Below are 22,107 nucleotides of genomic sequence, written 5' to 3'. Positions count from 1 at the left end.
ATAGAATCTGGACACCAACAGAAATAATGCTCTTCATTTGCAAAAGTCCAGCTATCAAATGTGATCAACTTGATTCAGTTCTCCACACAGCACAAACCTACCACCTGGACTGCATCCACGTTCTTTCTGCTCTTACGAATGAAAACCCCTTAATGTTTCTTCAGGAACAAATAAAAAATGACAAGGAAAAAGACGCTGATACAATTGTGAAGGAACTTCTTGAAGCAAACTGCCCAGAAAAAGTCTTGGTGCTGTTGAAGGATGTGCTTAGATATGTAGAGTTGGAACTCCCAAAATATCAATTGGTGGACCTTAACAAAGAAAAAATTGATGATTTGAAACGGAAAATAACTTCTCTTAATCTTACAAACCCAGATATCAACATTCTGAAAGATGTATTAATTGGAATGTCAATAGCAGTGCAAGACTGCTCAACAATCACCACAAAAGACAACACAAAGATTCAAGGCTATTTTCCAAGATGTACACAACTAGCATCATTGCTTTTGCTCCTCCTGGCACAGCTGACAGAAGATAAAGGATGTTTTCTAGAGATTGGCACAGGTGAGGGCAAGTCCTGTATCTTAGCCATGTTTGCAACAATCCTGGCCATTCGTGGAACAAAAGTGGACATTGTGACAAGCTCTCCACTTCTTGCACAACGAGACCAAGAAGAGTGGAAAAAGTTTTTTGAAATGTTTGGTGTCACCTCATCTGTTGTACCTCCACGTTACTCAAGTAACTATACACCAGAGGAACAAGAGGAACATCTTAAAGATGCTTACAGGCAACAAATAGTATATGGCACAGTGGGAGTCTTTGCAGCAGACATACTTAAACAGGAATTTGAGAAGAGGACTACACGCGATACAAGGCCATTTGAGCTTGTAATAGTGGACGAAGTAGACTACATGACCTTGGACAATGGAGTTCAAGTAACATTCTTGTCCCATGAATCTAGTGGATTTAGGCATGTGGAGCAAGTCCTTTCCAACATATGGGCCATGATATCTACTTGTCAACCAATTGAAATGCTTGAAACAGGGGAGATAAAATGGGCCACAAGGATACAGTACTTTCATAAAGCTGTAACAGCAGCCATTATGGGGCTGGAAACATCAGACAACTTTTCAGCAAATGAGATCTTGTTGCCTGGAGTGACTTTGGGATTCTACACCCAGGAGGATATTGAAATGTTACATCAAGCTGAGACCAAGAAAGAAAAGGATGATGGGAATGAGGACAGAATATCCAAAGCATTAACTGAAGTCATGAAGAAACTTGGTGTTTCACAACAGTATGATCTTGTGAGTATATTTGAGGAGGTCTTGGAAAACAGTGCAGTGTTTAAGTGCTATTCTTTAGAAAACAAGAAAGCCAAATGTTTTCAAGCTCGGGAAAAACAAGGTGACCTTAATGTTGAAATGCTACTGCTAGAAGGAGGACTAGCGTGTGAAATCATGTCTGAGAAATCACTAATTGATGCTACTGTGAGCACAATAAAGTCATCTATTAAGTACTCTGATAACCTTCAAACAGCCAAAGAAACCAACAACTTCATTGTCATCCCTGTTTTCTTGAAAAGTTACGTTGAGAATCAGTTACCAGTTTTTGTTGAGAATGCACTAAAGGCTGTTGAGATGTCACAGGGCCGGGAATACATGATCGACACCTCAGCGGCCGCTGAAAGAGAAGTTGCTAACAGTCATGACAGAGACAAGTATAATGCGATAATTCCAGTGGACTTTAAAGCGAGTGGTGTGCTGGAGAAAAACAAGAAGTGGGGTAATGGTCTGCAACAATTCTTGGAGTTCAAGCACCAACTTGCAATTTCACCAATATCCACTGTGACAAATTACATGTCAAATTTCCATTATTTTAAAAGGTATCTTGGTGGGAGTGGCATATTTGGTGTTTCTGGTACATTAGGAGGTAAGGCAGATTGGGACTTCCTGGCAAAACATTATAAAGCAAAGAGCTACACTGTACCTGCACATCGCCATAAAAGGGTGGTGGAGCTTCCAGTCATCCAGGTGAAAGGTGGGAATGACCAATGGATTCAGACTATTTGTGAAACTACATGGAAAGTAGCAGAGAGAGGACAAGTTGTCTTGGTAATTTGTGAAGATGTTAAAACAGCAGATGAACTATATGAGAAAATACAAGGTGGTGGCAGATTCAAGGCAGAACAGATTACTCTGTACACAATCAGTGAGAAGCACAACATTGAAAGAGAGAAATTCTGTGCAGGCAGAATCATCATTGCTACAAATCTCGGAGGACGGGGGACAGACATAAAGGTTGATGAAAGTGTGAATAAGTGTGGTGGTCTTTTCGTTTTACTTACCCACTTTCCTCAAAACCGAAGAGTCGAGAAACAAATATTTGGTCGTACATCTCGGAAAGGCAATCCTGGCATGGTCCAGATGATTGTCAGTTGTGATCATCTTGCACCCGCTTACCAAGATCAGTCTGTGGAAATTATGCGCCAGCTAAGAGAGAATTATGAAATTAAACGAATCCATGACATGGAAAGTGATGAGCTGGTTGAAATAAACCTAAAGGAAAATCTGTTCTCCACATTTTGTAAATTGCTGAAGAATTTTGATGGGCATTACACACAGCAAGAAAAACTGGCCCCCATGCAAATGCAGCTCAATGATATTCCTGATTGCTTTAAACGTTATCAGAATAGGTTTGATTATCAGCCAGCCATCAATGCTCTGAAAGAATCTTGGGCCTTGTGGTTGACCCTTCATGAGGATCACATCAATAGACATGATGACTTCAGACAACTTGAATCAGATCTTATCAGAACAATAAATGAAACAAGTGGAAAGCTGCTGCGAGGAGAATGCGATAATTTCTATGATCATGTCAAACAGGCAATTGTAAGAACTGATCTACACTGCCGTGATAAATCCAACAATGCCTTTGGAGCTGAATACTATTGGCAAAAAGTTGTTAACTCTGACCCACACTACAAGGCTGTGGCACTCTATAACCAGGCGTACATCACCATCAACCTCGGTAAGGGTAACTATAAAGCAGACGCTATGAAACTGCTGGAAGATGCAAAGAAATCAATTGATGTCTATGTCTCAGAAGTCTCAAACACAATGGTCTCATGTAACTTATCAGTCACTGGTAACAAAGATCAGAGTACAGACAATAACAACTTTCAGAGTCAAATGGAAGCCAGAATGAACATCTTTAAGTCTTGGATGATGTACATTAATAATGCATTGAATAAACTTAAAGAGCTGGAGAAAAGCAACAGTGATGCCATTACAGAGGACTGTTCAGTCTACATGCTGTCTGAAGAAAAGGACTTCATCACCACTAATGAGATGAGATCATTATACGACTACGGCCTCGGCGTTGTTTTTGAGGTGAAAAACAAGCCCAAGTTTTGCATAGATGCTTTGATTTGTTTCATACTCGGGGTGGTACAGGTTCTCGCTGGGGTTCTTGTTTGTGCACTTACACTTGGAACAGCCAGCCAGTTTGGACTGGGTCTGATTTCAGAAGGAGTGTCTGACATGATCAATGGAGTAGAGGGGATGATAAAGGGCACGTTTGATTGGGTGTCATGGGCAATATCTAAGAGTATCAGCATCGGGCTTGCTTTGCTAACAGCTGGTTTTAGCGTTATCAAGAAAGCAGTTACTTCAGTGTTTAAAGTGACAAAAAGTCTCCTCAATGGTACAAAGTCTTTCTCTTCAGTTGCATCTGAATTCATTAAATCAGGAAAGGCAATGTTTACTTCATTCAAAGGAGGCGTTCAGTCTGGTTTATCATCACTCAGTAAAGAATCTTTTAAGTCTGCAATGAAAAACATGACAACTTCAACAGTGCTCAGACAGAACTTCAAACAGGCATCTATGTATGCAGTTCAGGAAATCGGGAAAAAATCTGTGCTCGCTGTCATGAACTACGCAATCGATAAAGCACTTAAGGAAGCCTTTAAGAAGATTTTACAAAGCAGTTTTCAGAATGTCGTTACTTCATCAGTGAAGCAAAGCAGGGACCTGGATCAGAATCTAGTTGAATTCATCAGCTCAGGCATTGCGAAAGCTGCCTTGAAAAAAGAGAATTTCAAGATTGACCAGAATTATGAGAACCAAATAAAAAAATCAGTTGATATGTTCTGCAAAGAGATAGCTCCTGACCTCATACTGGACTGTACCAAAGAACTGGATGTTATCAGCAAACTCTCTGAGGTGTGTGACGCAGCAACAGAGATTATGAATAAAGCAAAACTGTCAGGTGTGCATGAAACGGCAAAGCTGGTTCTGAAAGTAGCTGAGTGTGAAACAAAATTCTGTCAAATATTGGGTTCCATACCAACAAAGGACAAAATACAAAATAAATTTATTCCTAAATTACTGGAGAACATCAGTGAGCTTGAAAAAGAAATGACAAAGTATGACCAAGATGGGCGACACAATTTACAGGATGTACAACGCCTTAAAGGAGAACTTCTGCAGATTATCGCAGAGAAAGTTTCTGAGCAATTCATCAGTTCCTGTTCTGAACACATAACTTCTTTAATGACCGGCACATTTAAGAAAGAGTTGAACAGTGCTGCAGGACAAGCAGTAGATAAAGTCATGCGCAGACATAAAACTCAGCAATTCTTTGATGATCAGAGAGAAAAACACAACAAGAAATCTGCAAGCCACAAGGAAGTGGAACAGCTGTCAGATGAGGACAAAACAAAACTAATGCAGTATACAGAAGATATGAGCAAAACTGATCATCCTGTTACAGCCCTTGATGTGTACGTGCTCACAAAAAGTAACCTACTCGATGGAAAAGGGATTCAACTCACTGTCTTTGATGAAAATGGAAAACAGCTCACTGAGGAACGTTACCCAGGAACCACCAAATCAGCAGGCGATATAAAACTGAGAGTAACCAAATCCGCAAAAGCCCCTCATACATCACAGTAAGACTAATCACTAGAGCATTACACAGTTCACATATAGAAATAAATTTCAATGTTAATGCTTATGAACTTTGTATACTGAATGTAGTTCATTTTATTTTTTAAAATAGAGCTGATGCACAGCTGTACAGCGGTCATTTTGACATTGTACAGGATGATGGCAAGATAATCAGCATCAACTCGGATCGCCAGATTGCTCTTTATGATGCTGTAGCTCAAGCAACTGGCAGCGAGACAGAGAACCCAAAGAAGGAAGCATTAATTCTACGTGAGAAAGTGAAAAATGAGGTGAGAATACAATTTATGGCTCTGATTCCTTCATGGAACTACTTGTGCACATCTTGAGTGCAAACGACTGATTTTAGTTGTAGATCTGCTCATATACCGATGTACTGAAATCACTGGCTGTCACAGACAGACAGACAGATAGTTAACTTTATTCATCCCAGAGAGAAATTCGCAAAGAATTTGTCACTACTACATACATTTGTCACCAAGTTATCTTTTAGAAAAATGCATGAGCTTATAATGGCCCAGCTCACTCACCTCCTAATGAAATATTGAACAGAATTCCTTTGTAAGTAATTAAACAATCAGTGAGTGCTGTTAAAGGACAATAATCAATAACTGGATAGACTGATAAAGCAGAATTATTGTTACCACCACAAAGTTGATTATGTTACTCAGCATGTTCCCATGTGTTTTATTCCTCTTACACCAATAAAATCACCTTTCTTTTTAATGATTCAGCCTTGTGTGCTCTTCCATGCTTCAGGTGTCTTGGTGCTCTGGTTTCCTACCCCAGTCCAAAGATATGCATTGTAGGCTTATTGGCATCTCTAAATTGTCAGTAGTGTGTGAATGTGTATGTAATCGTGCCCTGAGAAAGGTATGCACCACGTTTACAGTGACCCCTGTCTTGCGCCCCAAGCCCCCTGGAATAGACTCCAGTCTTATCACAACCTTGTGTATGATAAGCAGTACAGAAAACAGATGGATGAAAATCCCATTCCTCATGAATCAGTATACAGTGTTACTCAATCCTGATCATCTCTCATTACATGTGCAGGTGACTGTGTTTAATCTCACACTCTTAATTTCTCATTAGATCCAGACAAACTTTGAATCGTACAAAGCCATGCTTATTCTCCAGAGCGGATACGACTTCTGTCACAAAAACCCCAGGAAATACAGCATAACTGGAGGAAGTAGAAAGGAGACAAATGTTGCATTGCAGGAATACTTACAGAGAGTTAAATTCATCAGAAGTGATGAACGTATCCTCATCAAAATGTACCATCTTGGATTTGTTGGTGAATATAACAGGTAAAGAATCTGATTGCTGAAAGTGATTTCTGTTATTTATTCACAACAAAACAGTACAGAGATCCATGAAAATAAAAAAGAAAGCAGATTAACCTGATATAGTAAAAATAATTATAATTTAAGTATTAAAAAATAGTAGGGGAGAGTGGGGTGATTTGTGCCGGGGGGAAGTAGTTCCACCCATTGTTTCTGGAAAACCATAGAAGAAATTGGTCATGTGACCACATAATTTTGAAAAGCCATCCATTTTACTCATCCTCCAAAGAAGAGAGACACATGGCATGAGAGGAAAGGAAAGCACATTTTAGCTCAAAAAACATTTTTTTCCTTTCAAAGTAAAATTTCTATGTTCAAGGTTTTTTGATTGTAGTGTCTGAACAATTATAGACAAGTTTGAAAACATTTCACACGTTTTAGTGCTTTAGCAGGCTACACAATGAGTCTAGTTAGCATGATGTTAGCTCTTAACTGCTGGATCATGCTAGTTTTTCAAACTTGTGGGTCCGGGGTGATTTGTGCCAAAGAGCCTGGGTTAAATTGTGCCAGTGGCACAACTCACCCCCACTTATGATTATTTTCAACATATTATTAATTTGTAATTGTACATTGTACTCTTACATTTTAGCAGTTAAACTATGTGACATTCTTGATTTTAGACCGGAACCCATCATGCCACGCACTTATAAAATGCACTTTCCGAAGATGAAAACCATGAAATGGTCCAATGTTGTGCAAAAGGCATAAAAACAACTAATATTGTGTGAAAACTGAATGGAGATTATCAAATTATCATAAGATTTGTGAGTGATTTAGAGCACAGCAGAACTTCATCAGATGAAGGCTTATTAATGAAAGTTCCTGTCAAAAAAATTAATTGTATTTAAAAGGGCAGCTATAAAGAAAAGCCAGTGTTGAGCAGCAAACAGGTATTTTCATCTTCAGAAAGATCTTTCTTCCTCCCCATATTGCATGAGAACTGTGACTTGCTTAATAATGTGGAACAACCTCTAAGTAGGGTTTCCATAGACCTGGCAAATTATTTTGTCTGAGATTGATACCAGTTATCTAAAAAGACATGGATAAATAAACAAACAAACAAACATTTTCTTAGAAAAACTAAAATATGAATGTTTATTCTACTGAAATCTTACTGATATGTCACTTGCATAATAATTTGGAACGCAGTGTATTCTTATACGTTACATAATTGACAGACAGCGTTCTATGTATGTCAACAGGCATCTATTGCCAAAGCCTTAATTTTGTATTGAATTTGTCTTGCTTTCATATAGCATTACAGTTCAAAACATTAAAATGTTCTGTTTTACTTGAGAAATGACTGGCACAATTTACCCCTACGTATTCTCCCCAAAGGCACAACTTACCCCGCACCAGGGGCAAATTGTGCCTCGAGACCACTTTTTTCCAAAAAGATATAATACTGAAACAATTTATTTCAGATCCAAAATTATTGTTCTCAGGGATGCACCACATCCTGAAATGTACATACTTAAGTTGAAGGCATTACTGTCATGGCCTCACTTTAAAGTCACTTTGAGAAAAAACTGGCACAACTCACCCCACTTTCCCCTATAGATAGCCAGGTGTGTCATTTGTACATCCCATACATACATTGTCACTAACGGTCATTCTCTCTGGACAGTGTTCAAAGTGCTCGGAGGTCCAGTGAGAACAACAAAGGAACGCTCAACACAAGCCATATTCCACCGAAGGACTCCATCAGACTGGCTCAGACGTTCATAGAAAACTCAAACTCAGTGAGTGAGATTAAAAATAAAAACCCAAAGCTTTATAAACTGATCAGCAGCATAAAGACTGACAACAATGGATTGAACCTGATTGCCATGGAGGTTCTGGGACAAGATCACAGACGAGCTTTAACTACAGGCCCAAGCAGCCGCTCACAGATGGCCAGGTAACATTCACAGACACGTTTAAAACAATTATACATAATTACAATGAACACTACAGGAATTTTTGAGCAGTATTTAACATTGAATATTTTAGGTACAGCATTGCAAAGGTTAAATATAGCTCCAAGCAGCGATGACGGGCCAAAGCCCGCTGGCACCGCCACCCCAGTGGCTTCAGGGAAACTGTGCACGGTTGGCAATGGGCATTTAAAACAGTTAAACATAAAATGACTATGTCAATATCAAACCACATTTACTGCAGCAGCTGATGCTCCTATGATCACAAACCACAACAGCCACATCCATGAGATCATTTAAATTGAGATGAAGTTCATGCCATAGAATATCATAGGTCAGTTTCAAATGAGTGCAGAATATCATCCTAATCTGACATAGTCTGATTAGGATGATAACTAGTCTGTGTTTTTCTCAGACAACCCCTATAGAAATTACATACTGTTGTTTGTGCAAACTCCACAGTGCTCTGAAAAAAACAATCCAGCCTTAATGCGAATGTCTGTGATTGCTTATGTTGTATAATCCTAACACTTCTCTTCATGTGTTTTTTGACCTCCCTGAGCTGTTGTTTGTGCACCAATCTTATGCACCAAAAACATGCTTTCATTTAATTTTAATATGTGTGGTATAAGATAAAAAATAAAATGAAAAAATTAATAAATAGAGCCAAATCACAGAACCTGCAAAGACAATTTTAATGTCAGTCTCAGGTAATAATAAGGTACATGTCTAGATTTTTCTGCTCACTTATGCAAGTTTATTTTAAACAGCCACTTTTATAATCATGTGAAATTTTACTGAAACAGGGGTTTTTAATTAATTTGAATTGTATCAATAAATAATTAATTTAAAAATTCTAACTGTAATTGTAAAAAAATAACTAACTCAAACAACATTTAGAAAAAAATACGATTTTAATGCACACATACGCTCTCTACACAGGGATAGAGAGATATACAGACAGTCAGGGGTGGAAATGGGGGGTAACGCGGGGGGATGGCGTCCCCGGAGTGAATTTCAAGGGGGGGGCGGCGTTCCGGTTCAAATTGGTTCAATTTTTTTTTATAGAAATGAAATAATTTCTGTATTTATTCACTCAGACTAAAACGAAACCGATTCAGCGCAAAAATATGATTAATCATAAAAAGATCGCAATCTGGATTCAAACACCCACGCAATCTACTCAGTGTTCGAAGTGGGCCGGTACGCACCGGCACTTCTTTAATCTGTAGCGTACCCACGCTTTGTCTTACGTACCGGCACTTCTCCCATGTTGCCGGTACTCTAACCACCACCACACCGAAACATAGAATCAGGCTGTTAATTAATTGTATAAATCGCGCGTTCGGAGTAGGGCTGGGCGATATATCGCATGCGATTGTCACGCGCATTTCGTCAGTAAAGCCGGTTCCCTGATTGCCGCTAAATCGCCATCACCTGCTTTCAAATTAAGCGGCATTTAATAAACAGAGCCATAGTTCACTGATAAGCTACGCAATATTGCGTTCATTATCGAAGGCGATTCATCTGCGATAATGAACGCGATATTGCGAAGCTTATCAGTGATCTACGGCTCTGTCTATTAAATGCCGCTCCATTTGAAAGCAGGTGATGGCGATTTAGCGGTAATCAGGGAACCGGCTTTACTGACGAAATGCGCGTGACAATCGCATGCGATATATCGCCCAGCCCTAGTTCGGAGCTTTTATAAGCATGAGTGGTGCACCGCACGCGAATCACCGCAGGCGCGTTCACCCACAAATGGGTTTCATTTGAATTCTATTGATAATGTAGTAAAACGTTATGGAGAAAGTCATCATGATCTAAAAACAGCCACTAAAAAGACTGATGAAAAGAGGGGAAAACATGACGATGATCTTGCAAGCTTTTTAAACTTCATGACCACTTTTCCTAGAATTTATCACGTTCTATTGTATTTATTGTGGTACATTTTAACTAACTTGTTCAAGAATTTATAATATATAATCTATTAAGGCAATAGATTTAAAAAAAAAAAAAAAAAAAAAGAGAGAGAAAAAAAGTTAACATTTCCCTAAGCATGCAATGAGGAGCCATCAATGGTCTAGCTGTAATTATATCCTTATTGTAACAAATGCTATGGTTAAACAATTACAAGAACTACTTTTTCATAAGTCAAGTCAAGTCAAATTTATTTATATAGCGCTTTTTACAATTGGTAATTGTTTCAAAGCAGCTTTACATGTTAGAAGCACAGAAAAAAGAGAAGTGGTTATAAATAAGCTGTACAAGCAAGCGTGGTAATATGTAACATATACAAGATGGTGCTACATTAAGCCAATGTCGGCTGACTCCCAGGGGTGGAAAAAACCCCCTAGGAGAAAAACCCAGCGTGTTAACACTGGGAAAAAAGTCCTAGGAGGGAAAAAACCCCCTTGGAAGATATATATAATATATGTAAATGGATATGGAGATCAAAATCTGAATTATACATTTTTATTATAGAGATTAAAAATAGATTATATATAAATATATGTAAGCGGATACGGAGATTAAAAATCTGAATTATAGATGCAGCCAGAACTGGATCTGTAGGCCCATTGTCTCCTGGGCTACGTTGTAGTCAGGTCCAGACACAGGTTCTCCATCTGATCTGGATACGGCCTGGATCCAGCACCCGGCAAACCTCAGGATAAGCAGAGAGACAGATATTAGCGTAGATGCCATTCTTATTCTGATGTACAGGTATATCTAGTGTTATAGGAAATGTTCTCGGTTCCGGCCGACCTAATTATTGCAGCGTAACAATCCTTTAACGGATTTGAAAAATGTCAATGTATTGATAATGTGTTATGTGTATGCAAGAGCAAAGAGATGTGTTTTTAGTCTAGATTTAAACTGACAGAGTGTGTCTGCTTCCCGAACAATGCTAGGAAGATTGTTCCAGAGTTTAGGTGCTAAATAGGAAAAGGATCTGCCGCCTTCAGTTGATTTTGATATTCTGGGTATTATCAACTGGCCTGAATTCTGAGATCGCAATAGACGTGAAGGACTATAATGCACCAAGAGCTCGCTTAGATATTGGGGAGCTAAACCATTTAGAGCTTTATAAGTAAGTAGCAAGATTTTAAAATCTATACGATGTTTAATAGGGAGCCAATGTAATGTTGACAGAACTGGGCTAATATGGTCATACTTTCTGGTTCTAGTAAGAACTCTAGCTGCCGCATTTTGGACCAACTGTAGTCTGTTTAAAAGCCGAGCAGAACAACCACCCAGTAGAGCGTTACAGTAATCTAGTCTTGAGGTCATGAATGCATGAACCAACTGTTCCGCATTTGTCATTGAGAGCATATGTCGTAATTTAGATATATTTTTTAGATGGAAGAAGGCGGTTTTACAGATACTAGAAACATGACTTTCAAATGAAAGATTGGTATCAAAGAGCACACCCAGGTTCCTAACTGAGGACGAAGATTTAATGGAGCACCCGTCAAGCGTTAGAGAGTATTCAAGGTTTTTACGTGAGGAAGTTTTTGGTCCAAAGATTAGGATATCAGTTTTTTCTGAATTTAATAATAAGAAATTTCTTGTCATCCAGTTTTTAATGTCAGCTATGCATTCTGTTAGTTTTGTGAATTTGTAGGTTTCGTCAGGGCGCGAGGAAATATAGAGCTGAGTATCGTCAGCGTAGCAATGAAAACTAACACCATGCTTCCTAATTATCTCTCCTAAGGGCAGCATGTACAGAGTGAAAAGCAACGGTCCTAGTACTGAGCCTTGTGGTACTCCATATTGAACTTGTGATCGATACGACATCTCTTCATTAACTACTACAGACTGATAACGGTCAGATAAGTAAGATTTGAACCATGCCAAAGCAATTCCACTAATGCCAATATAGTTTTCAAGTCTTTTTAAAAGAATGTTGTGATCGATAGTGTCAAAAGCAGCACTGAGATCTAATAACACTAATAGAGAAATACAGCCACGATCGGATGATAAGAGTAGATCGTTTGTAACTCTAACGAGAGCAGTCTCAGTACTATGGTATGGTCTAAATCCTGACTGGAAATCTTCACAGATTCCATTTCTTTCTAAAAAGGAGCACAGTTGTGTTGAAACTGCCTTTTCTAGTATCTTTGACAGAAAAGGTAGATTTGAGATTGGCCTATAATTTACTAAATCTCTCGGATCTAATTGAGGTTTTTTAATAAGAGGTTTAATAATAGCCTGCTTAAAAGTTTTTGGCACGTATCCTAGAGTTAAGGATGAATTAATTATATCAAGAAGTTGACCTACGACCTCTGGAAGCATTTCTTTCAGTAGTTTAGTCGGCATTGGGTCTAACATACATGTTGTTGATTTTGATGATTTGATAAGTTTAGATAATTCTTCCTCTCCTATAGCGGCGAATGATTCTAGTTTTACCTCAGGGACACTACAGTGCACTGTCTGAAACGAAACTGTAGACGGTTGCATGTTTATAATTTTCTCTCTAATATTGTCAATCTTGCAAGTAAAGAAGTTCATAAAGTCATTACTGCTGTGCTCTTTGGAAATGTCAGCAGTTGAATCTCTGTTTCTAGTTAATTTAGCCACTGTGTCAAATAAGTACCTAGGAGTATGTTTGTTTTCTATTAAGAGATTTGAAAAATAAGTAGATCTAGCATTTCTTATAGCCGTTCTGTACTCAATCATTTTTTCTTTCCACGAAAGGCGAAAAACTTCTAGTTTTGTTTTCTTCCAACTACGTTCAGCTTTTCTCACAGCTCGTTTTAGAGCCCGAGTGTGCTCATTATACCACGGCGTTGGATTAGTTTCCTTAATCTTCTTTAGACGTAAAGGAGCGACTGCATCTAATGTGCTGGAAAAGAGAGAGCCAATAGTTTCTGTTGCAGCATCGAGTTCTTCTAAGTTGTCAGGTATACTAAGGCGATGAAACTGCTCGGGGAGATTATTTATAAAGCAATCTTTAGTGGTAGAAGTGATGGTTCTACCATATTTATGGCTGGGTGGTGGTTTTGTAGCCTTGGCTAACTGTATTATACACGAGACTAAATAATGATCTGATATGTCATCGCTCTGCGGTAGAATTTCAACAGCATCAATATCAATTCCATGCGACAGTATTAGATCTAAGGTATGATTACGACGATGAGTGGGTCCTGACACGTGTTGTCTAACTCCAATAGAGTTTAAAATGTCTGCAAATGCCAATCCAAATGCGTCTTTATTATTATCTACATGGATATTAAAATCACCAACAACAAGGACTTTATCCGCAGCCAGTACTAACTCTGATAGAAAATCAGCAAATTCTTTGATAAAGTCAGTATGGTGCCCTGGTGGCCTGTATACAGTAGCCAGCACAAATGTCAACTTACATAATGTTACATAAAGCACCATCACTTCAAAGGAATTAGATTTGAAATTCTTTTGAATGATTCTGAATATATTACTATAAATTACAGCAACACCTCTCCCTTTGCCTTTCTGTCGAGGATTGTGTCGATAGTCATAACCTTGAGGACTAGATTCATTTAAAATAATGTAATCGTCTGGTTTTAGCCAGGTTTCTGTCAAACACAGCAAGTCTAGTTTATTGTCTGTGATAATTTCATTTACAATAAGTGCTTTTGAAGAAATAGATCTAATATTCAGTAACCCAAGCTTTATCATTTGTTTATCTGATTTATCTGTGATTTTCATTTTTTGAACATCAATTAAATTTTTACCCTTAAAAGGTTTCGGAAGTTTTTTGTATTTACTAGTTCGAGGTACAGACACAGTCTCTATGTGATAATATCTAGGTGAAAGAGTTTCTATGTGCTGTGAATTATCTGAGTTCTGTGACGTGAGGCGGCTAGCAGACGGTCGGTTTAGCCAGTTTGTCTGCGTCCTGATCTGGGCCCTGGTTTGTCATGTTTCAGCTCTAAGACTATTTGCCAAATTTCTAGATAGAAGAGCAGCACCATCCCGGGATGGATGAATACCATCTCTTTTCAACAGATCAGGTCTGCCCCAAAAGCTTTTCCAATTATCTATGAAACCTATATTATTCTGCGGACACCACTTAGACAGCCAGCCATTGAGTGATGATAACCTGTTAACTATCTCATCACTCCGACGAACAGGAAGAGGGCCAGAACAAATTACTTCTGCTGACATTGAATTTGCGAGTTCACACACCTCTTTAATGTTAGTTTTAGTGATCTCCGACTGGCGAAGTCGAACATCATTTGTGCCGACGTGGATAATGATTTTAGAATATTTACGTTTAGCATTAGCCAGCACTTTTAAATTTGCTTTGATGTCAGGTGCTCTGGCCCCCGGCAAACATGTGACTATGGTGGCTGGTGTCTCTATTTTCACGTTCCGTGTAATAGAATCGCCAATAACTAGGGCACTTTCAACAGGATTCTCAGTGGGTGCGTCACTGAGTGGGGGGAACCTGTTTGATGTTCTAATCGGAACGGAAGAGTGGGGTTTGTTCTTGCCATTATGCCGCCTCACAGTCACCCAGTTAGCCTGCTGCGTGGCTTCTACAACCGGAACCGAATGTGCAGTGTTTACTAGGCTAGTCGCATCCAAAGCAGTAACTAAGGCCCTTTCATTCTCACTATCCTCAATTAAAGTTTGGATGCGTGTCTCTAATTCTGAGATTCTCTCTGTCAGCCTGACAATATCCCTGCATTTATCACATGTGTAAGTCTCACTGCTGACAGAAAGAGCTAAGCTGTACATGTTGCATTTAGTACACATGATAATCGTCGGACATGACTGACCGTGTTTTTGTACGCCGTCCGAGAAACTGCATCGCTCACGGGACTCGCTAGCTGGATGTCTCGGTCGCTTGCCGGTGCCTGGGGCAAGGGTGATGTGCGGGACGCTGTACCTCACGGTGGATCTCTGAATGCCGGGCAGCAAAGTCTCCACAGCTTCCCGATCTGGCGAGGACAGATCAGAATAATATACATCGGATAAATCCGCCATTAGATCGACAAGGAAGGTTAGTTTAGAGGAAAAAATAGACGGTAGCTAGCAGGCTAGCGGGCTATGGCTGACACTAGGTGATTTCGCTGGTAGATTACAAGTAATAAATCGTTCCGTTTAGTAATACTATGCAATAGGTTAAGTAATCTAGTGAAAAACAAGAAAGTTATATTATGTGATGATTGTTAATATATTTGTCATTGATACATTCATTACAAAGAATTGTTCAAAAATGTTGATTCATCTATGAAACAAGTGACATCTTTATAATTGAGTCATTGAATCATTTATTCAAACTGATTTTTATAAAAAAAAATTCATTCAAAATAATTAATGTTTTTGTAAATAGACTGCAGCAACTAACATGATGTCAGAATCAGTAAATTACTTTTTTTTTTTTTAGTGGTCTGTTCAGAATCATGGGAGAATTGTGAACACTTTAAAAAAAATGTGATTCTCAATTTTTCAGAATCTTGCAGTTTATTGAGTAAAAATCAGCAGTTGAAAATCAGCAAAGATTCTGTTGAATTAACATGTTTGTGCCACACACAATTCATAAATGTTGTTCATTGACGTTTGATAATTAAGAAAATATTGTTTGGAGGAAACATGAAATAGGCTCGATTAATGTTAACATATTATATAATTGTATAATATTTTATATTTAAATACATCTGAAAAGTCATTGAAAGTATATATATATAAAAAAATTCCTTCCCATATAGAGTCCCCCCAGTGAATCTCAGCCATTTCCAGCCCTGCAGACAGTGACACAGACAGAGACCCACACACAAACACACCCGAATGAACCTGAGGTAGTATGAGGGAGGAGAGAGAGAGAGAGAGAGAGAGAGAGAGAGAGAGATTTTGATTTTCAAAACCCCTTTTATTACAATTGTATGCCAAAACCCAATACAGCAAATGACCAAACACTAATTAAATATTAAAATTCAATAAAAATCATCTCAACAAAAAAGAAAAATACAACTCTTCTTCAACAATTTCAAAAAGAATTCCACTTAAACACCAAATTGCTTCAAAGGATACAAGATCATGCATTAATCTATAATAATGATAATCAATAAAAATCCTAGATTTTACTAATTTAACAAAAACAACTTCTAAGCTACTACAAACATTTTGCTCAACTTTTTCTTTTCTTGTAGCATAAATAGCCATTTTTGCTTGACCTAATAAGAAGTTCAACACTTGAGACTTTTGTCGACGTTTTTTCACATATCTAAAACCACAAATAAATATTTTCATTGTAAAGGTCACATCAAAAAGATTAAAAATCCTCTTTAGGATATCAAATAAAGGTTTTAACCTCTCACAGTGCATGAAAGCATGAAAAAGAGTCTCTATGCAAACAAAAAGGACAATTTTCAATGATTTCAGAATTTATCACAGAAACAAATGCATTAACAGCGATGGCACCATGCAACACTCTCCACTGTCAATCCCCAGTTTTTTTGACCAATGGTGACTTGTACAAAGCTCTCCATTCTGGTTTCTCATTGACATCAAGCTTAAGTATGCTTCGCCATGGAGTGTCACACCTATTGTTCAAAGATTTCTTATTAAAGGCTTTTACACAACTTGCATACAAATCCTTGCCACATACAGAATTTGAACCCACAAACATAAATTCTTTATTATTCAACAGCATACCATTACACTCACCCAAAATGGGGGTTATACTCAAGTTTGGAAAAGGGTCTTTACAGTCAAAATTAATAGACCCGTTCGAGTACTGATCCAACAACTCTGTTTCTTCTCCAGTAAGGGCTGATCTCCATTTTTCAAGTGCTTTCGCCACTATGCGGCATGATTTGATTTCTAAACGCTCAGCAATCACAGTCACATTTTTAAAAGCAGTTGCAGCTATTTGATGCAGATGATCGATTGTTATCAGCTGGGCATTACGCAAAGTCCTTTCTGGTATGGCAAAAGACATCTCTCTTCATAGGTCCAGTCGTGAGCCAAAAATCAATGGCTCCTGTAATAACCAAAAGAGGGAAGTATTACTTTCCCTATTTGTCTTAAATAAAGACCAGACTTTAAACAGGTCACGATAAAAAATTGGAGAATCACAGAGTTTTAATCTTTGAGGGTCCAACCAAAATAAAGCTTTGTCTAGTCCCAAGCCTTCAATACGTCGAAGAATTGCACAAGCTGCGCTCATCCAACTTGACTCTGCAGAGCACCTTAAAAGTCTTTGAACATACTGCAGACGAAACGCAGCCGTTCTGCTCTGCAAGTGTACCAAACCAAGCCCTCCTTCATCTTTTGGCAAATACAAAACACTTTTTGGCACCCAGTGCAATTTGTCCCAGAAAAAATCAATTAAAATTGACTGGATTTTCATCAGAACATCAGCTGGAGGATCTATGCAGGCTAAACGGTGCCAAAGTGCAGAGGCCACTAGATTATTAATAATCAGAATACCTCCTTTATAAGACATTTTAGGAAGTAAAAACCTCCACTTATCCAGTCGCCCTTTTACTTTTTCAACAGTACCCTCAAAATTCTGTTTTACAACACTTTCATTTCCTAAAAAAACACCAAGATATTTAAAACCATCTCTGGACCATTTTAGACCATCAGGAAGCCTTGGTTCGCCATTCAACCATTTTCCAACTAAAATGGCTTCATTCTTTTTCCAGTTAACCTTTGCAGAAGAAAGAGCTTTAAAATCATCTAAAATCTTTAACATCACATTGACATCATTGGGTTCACTGATTATTATAATGACATCATCAGCATACGCTGATAACTTAAAAGTATTTTCACAATTTGGCATATATAAACCATGCACATCATTTCTTAATTTATTTAACAGGGGTTCTATGGCTAAGGTTTATAACATGCCTGACAGTGCACAACCTTGTCTGACACCCCTATATACCCTGAATGGAGAGCATAAGTCACCATTAATCTTTAATATACTCTCAACGCCACAGTACATAACTTTTATCATTGAAATGAAATCAGAACTAAAACCAAAAGCTTCTAAAACACTCCATAAATACATATATTCAATTCTATCAAAAGCCTTCTCTTGATCAATTGATATGAGCCCAAAATCCAAATCAAAAAGTCTTCCACAATCTAAAATGTCTCTAATAAAGGAGACATTAACAAAGATTCTTCTTCCTGGTACACAATATGACTGATCTGGATGAATAATAGATTCAATGACTTCACCAAGTCTAATTGCTAAGGCTTTAGACAGTATTTTATAATCATTACATAATAAACTTACAGGTCTCCAGTTTTTTATTTCATTTAAATCTCCTTTTTTTGACAATAAAGTAATGATTGCTCTCCGGCAACTTCTGGGCAATTGTCCATTTACCATACTCTCATTAAAAACAGATACTAATTCTGGACCCACTTCTGCCCAAAAAGATTTATAAAATTCAACCGTGAAACCATCAATACCTGGTGCTCTTCCATTTTCCATTTTTTAAAGTGCCTTTTCAAGTTCATCTAAGCTCAAGGTTTTACTAATTTTCTCATTAGCATCTTTAGTAATCTGTGGTAAATTTTCAAAAAAAACAAAATTACCATCTTGTTCACCTGAAATTTCACTTTTGTACAAATCCTTATAAAACTGTACAGCTCTTTTTCTGATATCTAAGGGGTTAGTCAAAAAATCCCCCTTTTCAGACCGCAAGGCATGAATACGTTTTTTCTGACCATTCTTTTTTTCTAAACTGAAAAAGAATTTTGAAGGAGCATCCATTAATTCTGCATTTTGAAAACGAGATCTAATTATAGCCCCTCTCGTTGTCAAACCCAGCATATCAGCTAATACATTCTTTTTCTTTTTTATGTTCTTCATATAGGTTGCATCTTTTCTGGACTCCGCTAACTCTTGTAACTTCATTAAATCCTCTTCCAACACATTAATTGAGCTATTAATATCTCTTGTGGCGTTGTGAGTATATTGCAAACACAATTGTTTTATTTGTACCTTCACAAAATCCCACCATTGCTGTAATGTTAAAAATGAAGATTTCATGATTTTAGCATTTGTCCAGAACTCTTTAAAAACTTCTCTAAATAGAGAATCACACAACAGATTATTATTAAAATGCCAATAGGCGCTTTTTGATTTTACATCATTTTTTGCCACAACACATTTTATCAAATTATGATCAGAAAAACATACAGGAAGTATTGAACATTCTCTAAACATGCTTAATTGATGCTTAAAACCATAGAATCGATCAAGCCTTGCCAAAGATATCTGATTATCATGAGCATGAGCCCAAGTGTACTGTCTCTGTGAACCATGGAAATTTCTCCATATATCCGTAATGCTATGAGACTTTATCATTTGAATTAACCTCTTCCTTGATTGCATATGTTGTTCAACATGATTTCGGTCCATATAATTTTCAGTGCAATTAAAATCTCCTCCTAACATTAAGAAATCATCATTGCTACAATCATTTAAAACATCATCCAAAGTGTTCAAAAAAGTCATTCTTTCAATTGCCATAGTTGGAGCATATGCACAAATAAAAACAAAAGAGCTATTTTCAAATACAGCTTTAACTTTCAACACTCTTCCTTTAGTTATTTCTTCAACATTATAGGAATATGGGGTAAAATTCTTTGAAAATAAAACAGCAACTCCACCACTCAAAGAGGTATAATGGCTTAAAATCACTAACCCATCAAATTCCTTGGCCCATTCCACAGCATTAGATGCATCGCTATGAGTCTCTTGTATAAACAATACATCAATTTTCTTTTGTTTCATTAATTCATATACTTGAGCTCTTTTCTTAAAATCTCTTGCTCCATTAGCATTCAAAGAAGCAAGATTTATTTCGCCCATTAAGAAAAAAAGAAAAGAACAAAAGAAACAAAAAAAAAAAAAACACAAAAGATGCATCAAACTATCCATTCTGGCTGTTTTCGCTGGACACACCTGACTGACTACTTAACTTTGTAAGAATTTTCTTCAGACGGTAAACCTCTTGATTAGTGAAACAACTTTCACTTCTGAAAATCTTTACCTTTTCAATAAACTGTACAATGTCTGGAAAATACTCTTCTATTTTTACCTTTTTCAGATTTTTCGTCACTTTCAAGAAAGACTTAATGTCACCAACTGTATCCACAAGTTTCCTACGCCCCATGAGGCCTTGCGTCAAACGTGGGAGTGTCTTCCGGTTCGAAGTAAACAAGCTAGACGTGACACTCATTCATTCAACAGTTGACAGTAATTCAAGATTTAACGATCCAAACTTGCGAACGTTTGTTTTTTACTTAAAGATTTAAGATTCCGGCATCAATATTTGAACAATGTTTTACAATAAAAAATGTTACAGTAATAGTAATTTATTAATTTATGTCGAGTGCACATCAATCATGCTAAATCTAACTGATATTTATATAGACATGAAAAGAAAACACTGACCTATTCAGTTGCGCCTGCTTCCATTTATTTGCGATCACAAGAACGCAAAAAACAACTCCACCAAGGCTTTTAAATCCAAAGGCTTACATATTTAGAAATATATTGATAACATACCCTATGTTTACGTCACTTTTCTGAGCATTTCTATTTATTTTCCTCTAAATTATGCGATGATTGCTATCCGAGGATGTTTGCGCGATCTCTCCGTCTATCTATCCTGATCCTTTCAGCCAGAGCAACAGAGGGAGCTCATGAGAAGACAACAGGAGTTATGAGTTATACGAGTTAACCGGAGTGTGTGAATCTGTGAAAGATATGCATTTGTCAGGAATCAACAGGCACAGGGAAGAGACAGATAAAACATTAAACCAATTAAATACATGATTATAATCACATAAGAATTGTCTTCGTTCCTCAAGCAGTCTCTGATATTTTCCATAAACGTGTGTATTTATTATCGCAATGGTTAACATAAGTATCCTTTAGCATCGCATACATGACAGTGGAAACGCGACTGGCTCTGGCACGCACGACACGTTAGGAGTCAATAATATCACATCATAAGGCTTTGGTGCTAGCATCAGTGACAGGTGAAGTACAGACAGCGGGTTGTTCATGTATTGCAGGGTCAGGATGCTCTAGTCATGCAGCAGCACTTTTGTGGAAGGTCAGTAAAGTAAAGAGCAATTAAGGGCATGAAAACCGTTTATTGTATTGTGATATTATTAACTAATAATGTAGTAAACTGAGATGTTGTCCCTGAGCACCGTAAGGACATCTCTCATAAAGATTTGCAACTTTACAAAGTAAACAATGATCCAAAAAACACTTAGCCTCTTCGCTAATTAGCACACAAAATACCATTGGTAGGCTGCTTCCGCTGCCTCACCGGAAGTTGTACCCACGTTCTCTTTTACAGTAGCGCCCCGCAGAAACAGGTGGATATGATCGGCTAGAAAAAACACTTTGGGGCAGACTAGCAGTGACACTACACTCTGAAATGTCACTTTCACTCTCTGTGTCGGTCTGGCTCATATGAATACTATCTGTTCTTTTTGCTTGTTTATCAGTAGCCTTGCATTCCATCAACTTTCTTTTTTGGGGGATTTTAAAGAAACATCCTTCATCTCCCAACAACACACCGGCGTCACTCACTCCCCATCCACGCTCCTCACTCACTCAGCGCATGCGCACACACGGAAAGAGAGAGAGAGAGAGAGAGAGAGAGAGAGAGAGACTGAGACAGACTGAGATAATTTTAAACAAACAACCAAAAAAAAACATCTTAATTGTGACATAAAGTAGTCTTTGATAAATTTTTAAATATACCTGCACAAACAGTATAATACAAACACAATCATTGTTCTATATATATCAACTATTGATCCAGTGCGTGATTTATCCAACCCTGTTTAAAAATAGGTATATGCTATGACATTTATCAATTTTTCAAATATAATTAATCT

At 37.7% G+C, this 22,107-nt stretch overlaps 1 pseudogene; it reads right to left on the bottom strand.

Moving 5' to 3' along the window:
• The window catches only part of LOC125244376, a 326,898-nt pseudogene that overhangs the window by 288,549 nt on the left and 16,242 nt on the right, over nt 1–22,107 (bottom strand).

The sequence above is a fragment of the Megalobrama amblycephala genome, linkage group LG14 (assembly GCF_018812025.1).
Source record: "Megalobrama amblycephala isolate DHTTF-2021 linkage group LG14, ASM1881202v1, whole genome shotgun sequence".
NCBI classification, from domain to species: Eukaryota; Metazoa; Chordata; class Actinopteri; order Cypriniformes; family Xenocyprididae; genus Megalobrama; species Megalobrama amblycephala.
The sequence above is the reverse complement of the archived record's forward strand: the minus strand, read 5'-3'. Positions and strand labels throughout refer to the sequence as shown.